The sequence below is a fragment of the Stomoxys calcitrans genome, chromosome 5 (genome assembly GCF_963082655.1).
Source record: "Stomoxys calcitrans chromosome 5, idStoCalc2.1, whole genome shotgun sequence".
Lineage (NCBI taxonomy): Eukaryota > Metazoa > Arthropoda > Insecta > Diptera > Muscidae > Stomoxys > Stomoxys calcitrans.
In genome coordinates this window covers 6,136,409-6,153,524 of record NC_081556.1, presented here as the reverse complement: position 1 = coordinate 6,153,524, position 17,116 = coordinate 6,136,409, and the positions used below count along the sequence as shown (strand labels likewise).

At 35.2% G+C, this 17,116-nt stretch overlaps 1 protein-coding gene across 2 annotated transcripts in view; it reads left to right on the top strand.

Moving 5' to 3' along the window:
• Window positions 1-218: 218 nt before the first annotated feature.
• LOC106095404 (sialin) overlaps window positions 219-17,116 on the top strand; it is a 44,119-nt gene continuing 27,221 nt past the window's right edge. The window contains exon 1 of one of the 2 annotated variants that reach the window (XM_013262652.2): window positions 219-458. The gene's annotated coding sequence lies outside the window, so the exon portion shown is untranslated. Of the gene's footprint in view, window positions 459-482; window positions 706-17,116 lie in introns of those variants that run through there. The other variant, XM_013262645.2, reaches the window with a different exon arrangement.

Below are 17,116 nucleotides of genomic sequence, written 5' to 3'. Positions count from 1 at the left end.
GTACGCTGTAGTATTTAGATATTGCCAAATGCTCTCAGTTTCTGGCTCAGTGTGTTTGTTTATTGTGTTACGGTTATAAGATTTTAGTTAAGCTGTCTGCGCGGTGGTTTTGTCGCCGTATTTGTGCAAGTAAGTGAGCTGCATGGTGTGTGTGTGTCTTTGTGTGAATATATTTTGTGTTGGTTTTGGCCATAGTTTATAACTTTAATGAAATTTGCGCTTTTAACTTCATTCGCTGTTGAATGCTTAACGCGTGCGGTTGAATGGAAGCTTTGCTAAAACGCCAGACAAACGAAGCAGCGAATAAAAGCGAACAGTAAACGCAACGGATTAACAATTTTAGATTAAGAAAAAAAAAGAAATACTAATAATAATAATTCATAAACAAATACAAATAATTGTGAAAATTTTGTAATTGACCACAAAACAAGTAATCTCCGGGTGTGTTGTGGAAGAAGGTAATAGAGATGATGTTTAAAGAAAAACACAAATAAAAAGATATCTACCACAATCGGGTAGAAAAAAAATTATGAACAAACAAGAAAATTAATATACAAAACCATAATTTCCCTAAATTATGAGGCATGTGTTATGTGTAAAGTCATTCATTCGTTGATCAGAGTTTCAAGTGTCTGTTGCTTGGTACACCGTTACGTATGCTTGATTTCTAGTCCTGTTCTGGTGCAGCGTTACACATACGCTAAGGTAATCTACCTCAGGCAGCAAGGCAACCAATAACAACAACAAAATACAGTGCTATTATAAATTTCAATTTTTTTGTAGTAATGGCAAAGGTTTAAGAAGATTTGCCTTATTAATATTCGCCGTTTAAAAGTTTGAGAAAAAGCATTTTTTTATCGAAAAAACTAAAAACCAAAGCCGTTGATAAAAATCCACTAAATGAAACAATTAATGTTTTCTTCGAAGTGTTTTATTTCAAAGAATACGTGAGTTGAATAGCAAAAAAAGGAAAAACGTAGACAAAGTGAACTTTGTAAGATTCTACTAAAGTGCTTGACCCATTTTTTAACCAGCTTAGAAACACATGCCATTTGTGTGATATCGTTATTCCTCTGTGTGGCAATTCGGAATGTTCTTTTTAACAAGTAATAAAATCAAATTTCTTAAAAAAAATGAGTGCAGTACGATTCAAGTTTAGGCTCAATGATAAGGGGCCTCGTTTTTATAGCCGTATCCGAACGGCGTGCCGCAGTGCGATACCTCTTTGAGAGAAGTTTTACATGGCATAGTACCTCACAAATGTTGCCAGCATTAGGTGGAGAAAACCACCGCTGAAAAATTTTTTTTTGATGGTCTCGCCAGGATTCGAAACCAGGCGTTCAGCGTCTCCGTCAGGCAGTCTAAAACAGATCTCAGTCCAGGGATTTTCATTGTAGACCTCCAGGCCCACTCTGTCTTCTAGCTCTGATTCATTCGTGTTCCGTCAATCCAAGACTGTGCCGCTGAGAGCAGTGCCTCACACTCGACCTCAAGGTTCATCTCAGGTATTCGATGGGAAACCTCTTCCCTTCCATCCAGGTTTCCTATCGTTGCCTCGATTGTACCGCGATGGTATAAGCTGTTTCCATCCTCGATCCATTCTCCCATCGCCTTTAGTCGCATAGCCGCAGTGCTTGCGTCACACTTACCCTGTATGTCAATGGATCGGATATCTAGAATAGTCTCCAGAGTGTCTAGATAGTGCGCAACATCTGTGAGCTGTCTCAGTAGGCTTCTGAATATGACACTTAAATATTTGAGGTTGTCAGATGTCGAAATCGTCTTATTGAGCAAATGTGGTGCGTTAAATTGGCCCACCTACATATTTCCTATTGAACAGGCATATTGCAGTCTTCTCTGGGTTAACGTTGAGACCCCTGGGTCTAGCCTAGTCAAATGCAAGACCCTTCTACATAGCTGGTTCGGATCCTTACCCCTTAAAAATATTATAACATCGTCTAAGTAGCAGACGGATTCAAATCCCTCCTCAGTCATCAGCATCCGTAATAGGCCATTTATGGTGGTCACCCAAAGGAGTGGCGATAAAATGCCCCTTTGTGGCGTGGCTTATGCCACTTTCTCCCTTATATTTATGTCATGGGACTCAAAATTTATTCATTTATCCACCTTTATCCAGTGTCTAAGGACCGGGTCCACCCGGTACTGGTCTAAGGATTGGATCAGTGTGTAGGTCCGCACAATGTAAAAAGCCTCCTCGATGTCAATGCATACCGCCAATGCGTACGTTTTGGCATAGAAGGATTATTTTATTTTATCCACAACCTTGGGCAGGACTCCACCGACCTTCCCTTGACATTGGCATGCTATTTGTATTCGCTGGATGTCCTACTCTTTATCATGGTGTCCACATTACGTTCCATGATTTTGAGTAAAAAGGACGTAAGTCTAAAAGGTCTGTAGGCCTTTGGTATCACCGGGCTTGGGTATAAATACCACTCCTGCCAGGCTTTCGGAGTATATGCAAGTCCCCGGCATGCTGTGAAAATATTGGCCAGGTGGGGCGCCAGATAGCTTATGCATTAAGTCTAGAATCATATTCAGTGAGTCAGATGGTGTCATCCTTAATGTGCCTTTTATGTGCAGTCCAGTCATCCTTTCTATTTTTCAGAGTTTTTTGAACAGTCAGCGGGTTTTTTTAAGTTCTGTCCGCGAAACCACAACCCCACTTTGTTATATTGCTTATTGATCCCATACCTGTTGTAAGCAGCAAATGCGAGCATCGTGGTTTAAGTTCAAAATGTAAATGCAAGCAACGTGGGTCAAATTCAAGAGTCTAGAAAATTTGCCAAAACTTAACTAATTATTGGTAAATTAGATTTGTTGAGAAGAGGAAGGCTCTAGTCTCAAAAACGCTTTCTAAGAAAATAATTGTGAACATTCTTATGAAATTGAAAATTTCGACGGAAATCAAGCTTTGGCCAATGTTTAATGAAAATCAAATTTTTGTATGAACTTTCCTTTATTCAATTCAATGTTTGTTAAATATTATTAATCGCTTAAGTAACTTTATATATAATTCTTTAGTTTCTGGGGATTTATTTTTAAAAGTAGAATTTTAATTATGTTATTACTCATTTTATTGAATATAAAGAGAAAATCTTAGCAATTTGACACGTTTTTGTCATTTTTCAATTTTGCCGCCGTGAGCAAGTGGTTTGAGGGTCACTCTGAATAACAAAACGTTTTTCTGATCAAACAGGAATACTTTTTTTGTTTTTAAGGTACTAATTATTTAATGAGTCCAAATATTAAGTCAATCGTATAGAATTCTGAATTATGGCCGAAATTTTCATATTTTTTGCTAATTTTCTATAATGGCTTATAATAAAAATTCAACTAAAAATTAAAACTATAATTTTTGGATTTGTTATAAGGCATATGTGTTCATCTTATATTATATTACAACATAAAGTGGATGCTTAAGTTCATATTCGTTTTCACAATCATTATGTTAATGATAATTACCGGCGGATTCCAATTTCTCATCATAACTTGCTCTGAAAGTTTCAGCGCGTGTTAGGTTAACAGATGTCGGTATAGCTAATCGCATTTCTAAGGGAGGGTAAAGAGGATAAGTAAAATTTTAAATTGCCAAGAAATGTAAATGTCGCCAATATTTTATTGTTCGACTAGAAAACAAAATACTTTTATCTCTGCCTTGTTAACTACTTTATTTACCTTTGAAGTTTCCCAGCAAACTTTTTGATATACAATCTTAAAATCTCTTTAAAGAAATTTAAATAAAATTGTATAATTTTTCTAGAATAAACTTTTGAATTATCGTAGAAGGACTTCTTTAATATAAAAAACCTTACCTTTGATTTGATTTACTCTCTTTTGCCCAACTCTTCGTTAGCTTTAATGATCATATTAATGTTTGTATTGTGTTTGTAGTTCTAGGTTAATTAAAACCGGTTAAAGCGTGCTATGTTCGGTCGGGCCCAATCTTACACAGGAAAAAATATCTCTTAGAAAAAACCAACTACCAAATTTGTATGTGAAACTTTAAATTTTCAACGAAACGAATTTGAGCATTGAATCGAAGACATTATTTGTTGAAGTACGTAAGGAAGTCTCTACAAGGGACTTGACAGACAAAATTATTGAAACTTTGTTGACTTTTAACAAATTCTCTAGTTGAGGTAGTTGTAGAAATAGGCGAACTACCATGCCATTCTTTACTTGCAACATATTTGAATGTTTATTTTTTTTTATTAAACTTCTTTTAGAAAATTCGGAATAAAAACATATGGATTTCGTAGACGGGAAAATTTTTTTAAGAGTGGTCTTTACATTTATTTAAATTTAATTAATTGAGACACTCATTACTGTGGAGCAGAACTAATTGATTTATTTCACGATAAAGAAGATTCTCTAGCCCCCCGACAGGCTAGAGGATGCGTGCAAGACTATCAAATATGAGATCTCATGAGTTCAATACTCTGCGGCACCAAAATTATTAAAATTAGTTTTTAAGGGTAATAGTAGAGAGAGTGACAGAGAAAAACCCGAGAGCTGCTGTAAAACGAACGACGCAAAGCAGCGCGAACCCGAACAAAGAAAATAAAAACACCACCACCCGAAGCAAAGCACATCCGACGGGCTGGTTGGTTGGTTTTTTGTCTTGCTTATGGATATATTGTTGTTGTTGTTATATGTTGGCTTGCAAAGAGTGCCTTTCAACAACACATTTGTACTTTGGCTGGTTAGGATTCAAAACAAATTGTTGCAGGAAAATTAACAACTTTCGTAGTTGATTTTTCGACCAAAGTTGTTGTTTTTCAAAATTATTTTTTTCTGTGTATATACCCTCCACCATGGATCGCATTTGTCATGTTCTTTGAATGAATTATTGTAATATTTATAAGCTTTGCCAAGTTGTTGACCGATATGGAACGTACTTGTCATGCCGTACAAGTCATAGAAAAATATCACATCAAAAATTTCAGGCAAATCGAGTAATAATTGCACCCTAAAGAGACTCAGGAATTCTAATTGGGGGATCGCTTTATATGGCAGCTATGTCAGGTTATGAACCGATTTAGACCATACTTGTCACAGTTGTTGAAAGTCATACCAAAAAACATACCAAAAAAAACATATGCAAAATTTCAACCAAATTGGATAAGAATTGCGCCTCATGGGACTTAGGAAGTCAAATCAGATAATTTTATATGGCAGCTATATCAGGTTACAGACTGATTTAGACCATACTTGGCACATGCACATACCATAACGACATGTGCAAAATTTCAACCAAATTGCGTAGGAATTGCGCCCTCTAAAGGCTCAAGAAATCTAATCGGGAGATCGGTTTATATGGCAGCTATATCAGGATTGACCCATACTTGACACAAATTACTGGATATCATACCAAAATTTTATCAACCGATTTAGACCATACTATATTTTGTTAAATTTTTTTCTGAAGAAATTTTCTCAACATATTTTTTCTACAGAAAATTTTGTCAAAAACTTAGTTTTATATACAGTTTTGTCAAAATTTTATGTCTATAGATACATTTTGCCCAAACTCTTTTGCTATAGAAAATTTTAAGAAATTTTATTTCCATTGAAAAATTTTCTTTGTTTTTATTTCCTTTGTGGGAATAGAATTTTATTTTTTATATATGTAAAATGTCTATCATTTTACAGTGGAAATCTCGTTTCTTTATATGAATGAACTATGAATTTATATATGACTTTCCTATTCAATTTTCTATAACAGATCAGTGATTCATAGATCTCCTAGCAAGAATAAATCCCCTACAAATCATTATGAATTCGTTGATCTTTCCGAGAAGTGTTTTTTCCAACTTTCACCACATAATGTCTAATTATATATTGTATGAAACAATGTTTGCATTACATGACTCGCAATGAACTATTTACTTGATTTCTTTGGCAACACTTTCATCCCATTATAATGAATGTCAATAAATTTATTGCAGCATCTCATTTGTAGACTTTTCTTATTAGCACCATATCATCTTGCCTTGCAAAATTACATGTACATGTGCAATAAAATTAGCACTTTTGTGTAAAATTGCAAAAAACAGAAATTTTCTAGATAATTGAATTGTGAATGTGCCACAAATGTTTCAAAACACATTTTTAAAATTGAATTCAAATAGAGAGCTGCTTAAAGTAGAACTACTTACTTCCCATAATCGTTCCATTAAGGAACAGTGGATACTAACGGGATACCACACAAATGTTACCAGCACTAATAAGCACTCATAGAATTTTTTTTGTAAAAACAGCAAAAATATTTGCTGAAACAGCAGAAAGTCTGCTGAAAATGGGACAGCAGTAATTTGTTGCTAAAATAGCAAACATTTTCTGCTGTTTCAAATTCAAAAACTTAAAAATTAGCTTAAAAATGTTGTAAATATATCAAAAGTTCTTATGTTCAATCTTGATTTTCAATTTTGCAAGCATATAATTAATTTTTTTTTTAATTTTGTAAAATTTGCTCATTTTTGATCGAATTTAAATAACAGCAGACAAAATAACTACTTCTATTATATTTATGCTTTTAAACAAAAAATGTAAGCCTAAAATAGAAAACTTTTTTTTATTAATATATAGCAAATGACTCAATTGATGTTAAGAAGTTAAAAAATGTTGAATGGATTTGTTCAAAAGTTCAAAATTTTTAATTTAATATCAGCAGATAGTGTTTGCTGATATCAGCAGACTAATTTTTCTGGGTGAGGGGTTAACCACGGGTAAAATCTTTTCTGATATTCACGCCGTGGCTTGAACACAGGCGTTCGGCATCTATCTTCTACGGTGACATCCTTTATAAAATTATTTAACCGAACGAACGATTCAAAATAAAGCTTACACTCATAGAAAAAAGTTTGCTGAAAATAGCAAACACTGTCAGCTGAATATTAGTAGTTCATTTTGATGCTATTGTTGCAGTAGTTCTGCTATTACAGTAGTACTTCTGCAATTTCAGAGCAGCAGGCTTACTTCTGAACAGTCTGTTGTTTGTTTAAAATAACTCATCTCTTCCAACAAAATTTCTGAAAAAATGCCTAAAGTAATCGAAACATATAACAGGCAAAAATTGCAAATTATTTTTTTTAGCTGCAAATTTTTTAAAACAGCAGATTTTGTTTGCTGATTTAGCTGAAGGAAATGTTTGCTTATACAGCAGCTCTATCTTTGCAGAGACAGCAGTAATGTCTGCTTTCCCATTTTCAGCAGACAAAACTGCTGTTTTTGCCAACGTTTTTGATGATTTGAATAACACATTTGGTTGAGTGTAGGCTTAATACTTAAGCACATACCAAAATTAAGAACAGAAAAAAAAATAAATTTCTGAAGTCGCCGTTTAGTCGTGGAACTTGTGCCCTTTGTGGCGTAATGAATTTTTTCATATTAAATATTATTTTTTGTATTAGCGATATAATCATAAATTCGCATTCAGATTGTGTGTGGCATGTGGTTTTTCAATTTGTCTAATAATTGTCATAGTCATCTAATTTATCTCTGATAGGAAAAACTTCTGTATTACCAACTGTCAATTGGAAATGCTTTTTTTTTTGTTGATTATATGCCAAAGCAGTTTTGTCGTGGAGCCAAAAACACCATTATGTGATAACACAGTGCAGGGTAATAAAAGGCCATAAACACATTTGTCCAATTATTTTATTGGAGGTAAGATTTCTTTTTAATACTCTATATCAGGGAATGTATCGAAAACAATTTTCTTGATTCCTTGAATGATATGGAAGCTCAAAATGGTTGTGAAATATTTGTTTTTGTTTCAAATACACTAAGCAACAGTCAAATGTGGGGGACCAGATGATAGGAAACTAAAATTCAGTCACAATGAGATGTAAACAAGTAAAAGCGTGCTAAGTTCTGCCGGGCCGAATCTTGGCAACCCAACACCATGGATTCTGCTAAATATTTATACATAATAAATTTAGTTGAAGGGCATTATTGTATTCTACATACCAAATTTCTGTCGAACCAGCAAAAATTAAAGGTTCAAGGAACCGAACAAGGATGATCGAGAGTGCGATTTATATGCGAGCTATATCGGTTTATAGACTGATTTGGACCCTACTTGGTACAGTTGTTGGAAGTCATAACAGAACACTGCATACAAAATTTCAACCAATTTCAGGGGCTCAAGAAGTCTTATCAAGAGATCGGTTTTTATGGGAGCTTTGGCACTAGTGTTGGAAGACATAACAGAAAACCACGTGCAAAATTTTAGCCAAATCGGACAACAATTGAGGCTTCTAGGGGCTCAAGAAGTCTAATCGGGAGATCGGTTTATATGGGAGCTATATCAGGTTATAGACCGATTTGGACCGTACTTAGCACAGTTATTGGAAGCCTTAACAGAACACTGCATACAACCAATTTGGGCAAAAATTGCGGCTTCCAGGGACTCAAGAAGTCTAATCGGGAGATCGGTTTATATGGAAGCTATATCTAAATTTGAACCGATATGGCCCATTTGCAACCCCCAACGACCTACATTTATATAAAGCATTTAGGCGAAATTTTAAGCGTTCGACCAAAATTGCAAATTTTGCCCATGAACATTCCACTAAGGAACAGGGGCAATGAGTGCTATTCGATTCAATTTTAAGCTCAACGATAAGGTACCTCCTTTTTTATAGCCGAGTCCGTATGGCGTGCCGCAGTACGACACGTCTTTGAAGAGAAGCTTTTACATGGGGAAGAGGGGGAAAACCACCGCTGAAAAAATTTTTTTGATGGTCTCGCCAGGACAGGCGGGCGGACATGGCTAGATCGACTCAGAGCGTTTTAAGCTCAATAATAAGGGACTTCCTTTTTATAGCCAAGTCCGTACAACGTGCCGCAGTACGACACCTCTTTGGAGAGAAATTTTTACATGGCATAATACCTCACAAATGTTGCCAGCATTAGGAGGGGAAAACCACCAAATTTTTTTTTTATGGTCTCGCCAGGACGAACGGACATGGCTAGATCGACTCAGAACTTTGATACGATCTATACAATAGCCGGTAATGATTTTCCAGCTAAATATAACGCAATCACAATATTAAGCTTTAACTTCTTCATGAATAACTTTATTTAAAAAAAAAAACTCAAAAGCAAATGCTTTTGGTGTGGAGTTTAAAAAAATAGCACTATCGATACTATCGATATTAATTTTGTTGACTAAATATCGATTGATATTATTCCGATGGATACTATCGCAAAAGTAAAATTTTTTGCAAAACTAAACAAAAATAAGCAAGCCGACACTGAATGTATTCTTTAGGATACATTGCGCCTATGGAGGGCGCAATTTTCATCCGTTAGACCAACATTTTGTACAATGATTTATCTCATGACTTCCAACTGACTTTATTAACCTTGGTTTTATTTGGTCTGTTCATTGATATCGCTTCTATATAAATCGATCTCCTGATTTTTACTTCTCATTTTCGTTTGAAATATAGGTAATGGGAAAGTAACGATGGTATCGATACTATCGATATTTATAATTAAAACTATTGAATGATGCGATTATCGATAGTTTGCCAGCTCTATTTTGGTGGCTTATAAACAATACAATGCAAATTATTTTTTTGGAAATTTGTTCATGTACATTCCATTAAGTGACAGTGGCAAATAACATCTGACCCAAATATGGTTCAGATTGGACTATATTTAGATATAGCCGCCATATAGACCGATCTGCCGATAAAGAGTCTGAAGTCCATAAAAGCTTTTTTTATTACCCGATTTCGCTGAAATGTGAAACAGTGAGTTATTTTGAGCCAATTGATAATCGAGCTTAATATGGTTCAGATCGGACTATATTCGGATATAGCTGTCATATAGACCGATCTTCCAATATAGGGTCTTAATCCCATAAAAAACAGTTTAATGTCTAACAAGTAAGAAGGCGTTAAGTTCGGCCGGGCCGAACTTTGGATACCCACCACCTCGGGTATATATGTGAACCACATTTCGTCAAAATCCAGTGAAAAATGCATACTTTATGCCCCATAGCAGCTCTATAGATATCATCCGATTTAGACCAAATGCTTATAAGTTTAAGTCATTGTTCCACCGAGAGATCGGTCTATATGGCAGCTATATCCAAATCTGGACCGATCTGAGCCAAATTGAAGACAAATATCGAAGGGCCCAACACAAATCATTATCTCAAATTTCGGCGACATCGGACAATAAATGCGCTTTTTATGGGCCCAAAACATTAAATCGAGAGATCGGTCTATATGGAAGCTATATCCAAATCTGAACCGATCAGGGCCAAATAGAAGAAAGATGTTGAAGGGCCTAAGGCAAATCACTGTCCCAAATTTCAGCAAAATCCGATAATAAATGTGGCTTTTATGGGCTTAAGACCATAAATCGGAGGATCGGTCTATATGGCAGCTATATCCAAACCTGGACCGATCTGGACCAAATTGACGAAGAATGTTGAAGGGCCTAACACAACTCATTGTGCCAAATTTCATCCAAATCGGATATAAAATGTGGCTTTTATGGGCCTAAGACCCTAAATCTGAGGATCGGTCTATATGGCAGCTATATCCAAATTTGGACCGATCTGAGCCAAATTGACGAAGGATGTCGAAGGGCCCAACGCAACTCACTGTCCCAAATTTCAGCAAAATCGGATAATAAATGTGGCTTTTATGGGCCTAAGACCCTAAATCGGCGGATCGGTCTATATGGGGGCTATATCAAGATATAGTTCGATATAGCCCATCTTCGAACTTAACCTGCTTATGAACAAAAAAAGAATCTGTGCAAAATTTCAGCTCAATATCTCAATTTTTAAAGACTGTAGCGTGATTTCAACAGACAGACGGACAGACGGACAGACGGACGGACATGTCTAGATCGTCTTAGATTTTTACGCTGATCAATAATATATATACTTTATAGGGTCGCAAATGGATATTTCGATGTGTTGCAAACGGAATGACAAAATGAATATACCCCCATCCTTCGGTGGTGGGTATAAAAATCTTACTTGTATATAAGTTCTTGGGACTTGAATAAAATATGAACGAGACCAGGCCCTATTAAGATATACATAAATAGTAGTGTAGCTATAATAAAATAGGATGAATATTAAATCCTTGTTTAATTTGGTCCAGATCGGTCCAGATTTGGTTATAGGTGCCATTTAGAACGATCTCTCGATTTAAAAACTTGGACCTATAAAAAGCGTATTTATTATACGATTTCGTTGAAATTTGACTCAATGACTTTTCTTAGGATTTTTGACATCCGTGTCCTATACGGTTCAGATCGGTTTATATTTGGATATAGCTGCCAAAAAGACCAATATTTTGTTTTACAAAATTTAACAGTCACTTATATTTTTTGACCACTCAATGTCCGTGCCGTATTTGTGTGTATAAGTTATCCAATTTTCACCGGATTATGACAAAAGGGGATTTACATATATACCCGAGGTGGTGGGTATTCAAAGTTTGGCCCGGCCGAACTTAATGCCTTTTTACTTCTTTACTTTCCCTTAGTACATGTTTTGTTCTAATTAAAAATGTTGTATATTTATATATTTTAGGCAGTATGGCGACTTGTACTTTCTTATGTTAATCAAATATTGACAGCATTAATATCAAATTATTTGCAATTTATAAGGAAAATAAAAAAAAAACCGCTTCTTAACCAAAGTCAATAACACGTCAAAAACAAAAATACTTTCATATTTGTTTAACAGCAATATTCGTATGCTACAACCGCTTACTACGCGTGCTAAATAAAATTCTAATGAATTTGTTCTCCAAAAACCCCCTAATTAATAACATCACAAAAAAGAAATTTGTTTACGTTGATTCCAAAAACAACTCTTTGTTGATGTAGTAGCAGTATTTGTGTTTAATTTTATTTAATCATTACCTAGATGAAATTGTCAATTTGTTAAGTCAATATCTGCTGTAATTTGCAATTTTAAAGGCCTTGATCGTTGTCGCATGATATGCTATAGCAATTAATTAGCAGTTGGTACAAACTCATTCACCGCCATTTGACAACAGATGAAAAATGTTATTCACATTTCCTTTTAGGAAGTTTCACATGTTAAACTAACTTTGGCAATAGCATGTCTGCTATGGGACAATCGTATCAAGTGTGAGTGGCTTAAGGCAACAACTAACCAAAAAACAACAACCACAATGCCACCGAAACAATTCTAGATAACACTAAAGGCAATGTAATGTGTTGTCGAAAATCTAATCTAAATACCCAATTGAGGTGGCGAAAGCTAATTTAATGACCGTTAAATTTGACATTTTCAAATATTATAACGGTCAATGTTAACGTCAGCAGCAAAAATTGGAAAACACAACTACAATTCTAGATAACACTAAAGGCAATGCAATGTGTAGTCGAAAATCTAATCTAAATATGCAATTTAAGTGGCGAAAGCTAATTTAATGGCCGTTATATTTTACAGTTTCAAATATAACGGTCAATGTTAGAATCATATGTGGAAACACAACTACAAGCAACTAGGTCGTAGAGTACAATGACCCAGATTGAGAGATGGCTTAGGTTAGGTTTAAGTGCCAGTCCACCATCAGACTGATTTAGACGTTTTCGTCCATTGTGATACCACAGGAACAGAAGAAGGAAGATGCCTTCTAGTTCCTACCGGTGAACCATCCAGATCGTTTTAAAAAGCCCAACAACTTGCGAATGTTCACATCCGCTTAATCTGACAGTTTCTCAAATAAATGAGAACCCAAAGTGGAACTCCTTCTGACTGCCAGTGCGGGACACACACACAGAAGGTGTTTTATTGAAAATTTTGCCCATGAACAAACTTCTTACATATCAATGAGTGCAGTCCGATTAAAGTTTTAAACCCAGCTGAAAAACAACAAGGCAATAGGAACTAATGCTTTACAGGTTGACACGCTGATGAGGCGTATGCATCAGCTTGCATGCATAATCTGGCTGGAATTACACACATCCTATGCACTGTGGGGCCAAAGCCAGGGATGTGAGGCAACAAATCACGGGAGTAAGTTAGACCTTCAAAATTCCGTACAGATGTTTATAATGGGCTCAGAACTAAATTAAATTAAATTTGGTTAATTTCGGTTCAAATATAGATATAGCTCCCATATATATCATTCATTCGATATGGACTTTTTAAGCTGTAGTAGCCACAATTTTGGTCTAATCTTTACAAAATTTACCATGATATGTTTTATTTGACGTCCCAATATGTATGCAAAATTTTATCAAAATTGGTTCAAATTTAGATATAGCTCCCATATATATCGTTCATCCGATATGGATCACAATTTCGGTCCGATCTTTACAAAATTTAGCATGAGATGTTTTATTTGACGTCAAATTTTGTGTGAAAAATTTTATCAAAGTCGGTCCATGTTAAGATATAGCTCCTATATATGTTATTATATATATTGGACGCAACAGAAGCAGCATGAATCAAAAGCTGGGTATTGAGAATAGAATAGAATTTTCGATATTGGAGTGAAGATCACCCAGAAGCATTGCAAGGGCTCCCAATGCATCCAGAAAAATGGGACTCAAATGAAAAGTATTGGCAAGTAGAATACGAATCTGATATCTAAATGTGGGCCCAAGTTTCTGGGGTTCTACCCCTTCCCCAAAAAAAAACCTCAAATAGGACTTATTTACTTAACATGGCAATATGGGGCTCAAATAAAAGGTAATTGAGAGTAGAATACGAATATAATATCGAAATGTGGGAAGTGTTTGCGGGGCCGCCCTTCCCCAAAGAGGACAAATTTACGACGACAGTAATATGAGTCTCAAATGAAAGGTTGAAATGAAAAATGAAAAAGCACGAATCTGATGTCAATATTCGCCCACCCCACCCCCATAACATCACCCAAATATGACGTATTTGCTGATCATTGCAATATGTGGCTCCAATAAGAGATTTTTTGTAGTATAACACGAATCTAAGATATGTATTCAGGGCCAAGTCACTGAGTGGCCGCCCCATTCCCCCTAAACAACCACCAAACCGGACATGTTTGCCGACTATGAAAATATGGGTCTCATATGAAAGGTATTTTGGGAGTAGACCACGAATGTGATTTCAACATTCGGACCACTGTCTAAGGGACGTCCCACCCCCATAACAATCCCAAAATAGTACGCATTTGTTCACCATAGTTTTTAGTTTTCCGGATATATTTGCTGACTTTTCCAATAAGGGATTTAAATGAAAGATATTTGAGATTAGAAAACGAATTTGATATCCAATTTTGAGGCCAATCGCAATATGGGGTTCAAATTAATGATATTTGAAAGTAGAGCACGATACTGATTTATTTTTAGGGCTAAGTGTTCGGCGAACCACACCGCTCCCTAAATCGTACATATTTACCGACCATGTCAATGTGGCGCTCAAATGAAAGGTATTAGCGACTAGAGCACAAAATTGATGCCCACTATCGGATCCAATTTTCTGGGGGTCTACCCCTTTTCCAAAACACCCACAAACAGCAATTATTTACTATTGGGTTCAAACAAATACATTTGGGAGTAGAATACGGATCTGACATAGAAATGGACCATGTATTTGGGGCACCGCCCCTTCCCCAAACCACCCCGCAAAAAGTACAAGTTTACCGACCATGGCCATATGTGGCTCAAATGAAAGATATTGTGGATTAAAAAACGAATGTGATAACCAAATTTTCGACCAACTGTTTGGGGACTCCTCATCCCATTAAATTGCCTTAATCCAATGGCAATATATTTGGATTCAGAGCTAAGTGCCTGGGGGACCACCTCACCCCCGAAAACTCTCCTAAATTGAACATTAATCGGATTTTAAGAGTGGAGTACATCCAACATTCAAACTAAACCCCTTCGAGCGAATCATATGGGATTAGATTAAGGCATTTATATTGTTCTACTGTTATTCAAGTGATATATATTTACTATTTTCGTAGCATGATTTTCACTTAAAGCTCTTGAATTGTCGAAAATAAATATTCAAAGTATAATTTTGTTCCATATATAGTAAGAGAAGGCGCATCGGAGCGGGCCCGGTTCGGCTAGTCTAACATATTAGCCATAAATTTAGGTCAATCTCATCTCTTATTATGTATATGTGTTATGTATTTAAAAAAAGCAACCCTCTGTTATAGTAAGTGACATGAAACTTACCATTTAAACTCAATCATTCTTTCCAGTCACGTGATTTTTCTTTGTGCCATTGATTGACTATAACTAGATTTATAATGCGTACAAACTAAACGTTTATGACATAATTGTAACAGTTTAAATCATTTTTCCAGATACCTACTAGTATCGTTAACCACATTTTTTTACGTTTGTCGCATAACTTTACGTACATTACAAAGGTCTATGACGTCGCTTCACCTAACATGTTGTCACAATTGAGCGAGAGTGGTGGCTTTTGTTGCCAACTGCTTGTTGTTTACCACTTGCCTCCTCCGTAATTTGTAGCAGTTGTAAACTGAACTTGTGCAAAAAAAAAAAAATAAAAATTAAAAGCAAAATGAAGAGAAAAAACATGTTGGAAAAATTACGACATAGATACTCGGTCAAGATCGATAATGTGGTAAATTAACATATTGTCAATGGTACCGGCTTTTTGAAATGTAATTGTATATTAAATAAGCATTTAAATGTTGTTTTATGAAATTTTATTAATATATGATTTTTTTATTAAAAAGTTTCTGTGGTAAGAAGGAGGAATGCTTTGATTTACACAAAATAGGTATATGAAGAATCTTTCTATTTCTCTATATTGCATATTGACTTAATTCGATAACTATAAAATCGATAACATGCTATTTGTTTTAAATAAAAAATCTTTTTTTAATCAGTGATGTATATATGTCATAAATAGTTGGAAATAATTACCCTAAGAATTCCAAATCCCTTTTTAGCTTTGTGAAACTTTTACCAATTTACAATATATTGGCTCTGCTACTATATTTAATGATAAGCTAATTGAATTTTCTTTATGTGTAGTTTTGTTTTGTTTTTGTTCAAATACATTTTAAATTACTTTATGATTTCCTTGATTGCTAAATAAAATGTCAAAATAAAGTAGTGATTATTGTGACAAATTGCCAAATTAGCCATTATACTGTAATTTGAGTTTCGAAGTGCTTAAACATCGATAAGATTTTGATTGTGTTGCGATATTTTGAGGTTGTTGTAGCAAATTGTTGTGACTTTCAATTTTCTATAATGAGCTAGTAAAGATTAATTTGAAGTATAAATGGTGCTCACCACGGTGGTGTGGCACTATTAGCTCGATAGGCTCTATTAAAATTAGCAGATACAATAAAGCAAATAAAATGGTTAAAACACTATTTCACAAAAACAAACGTTCAAACTTAACATTAAAATTTATCAAAAAATATAATTACTGTTCTAGCTGAACGTAGAGAAGATTTTCTAGCACTACGATCTTTATTTTCATACGTGACCTGATATATCTTCTACTACTATTTAATTTCCCATGAATATTTCATAAATTTCACAGCAACAGAAGAATTTTGGAAATTTTCAATTTACAAAAAATTTGGGGTGCCTCCCCCTCAAAATGAAATCCTGGCTACGTCCCTGGCTCCCATATAAAGCCGCGATTTTTATCCGATTTGGCTGATATTTTGCATATAGTGTTCTGTTAGGACTTTCAACAACTGCGCCAAGTACGATCCCATTCGGTCTATAACTAGACATTACTCCCATATCTTAGCAGAATCCAGGGTGGTGGGTTCCCAAGATTCGGCCCGGCCGAACTTAGCACGCTTTAGCACTTGTTCAACACTAAAAAGCTCGCCTACTGAATTTATAACCAAGGAACAGGGTATACTTCCTTCATATCAATAAGTGCAGTCCGATAAATGTTTAAGCTCAATGATCATGGCAGTCCGATATAGCCCATATTCGAACTTAACCTGCTTATGGAGAAAAAAAAAAAGAATCTGTGCAAAGTTTCAGCTTAATCTCTCTATTTGTAAAGATTGTAGCGTAATTTGAACAGAGAGACGGACGGACATAGATTTTTACGACGATCAAGAATGTATATACTTTA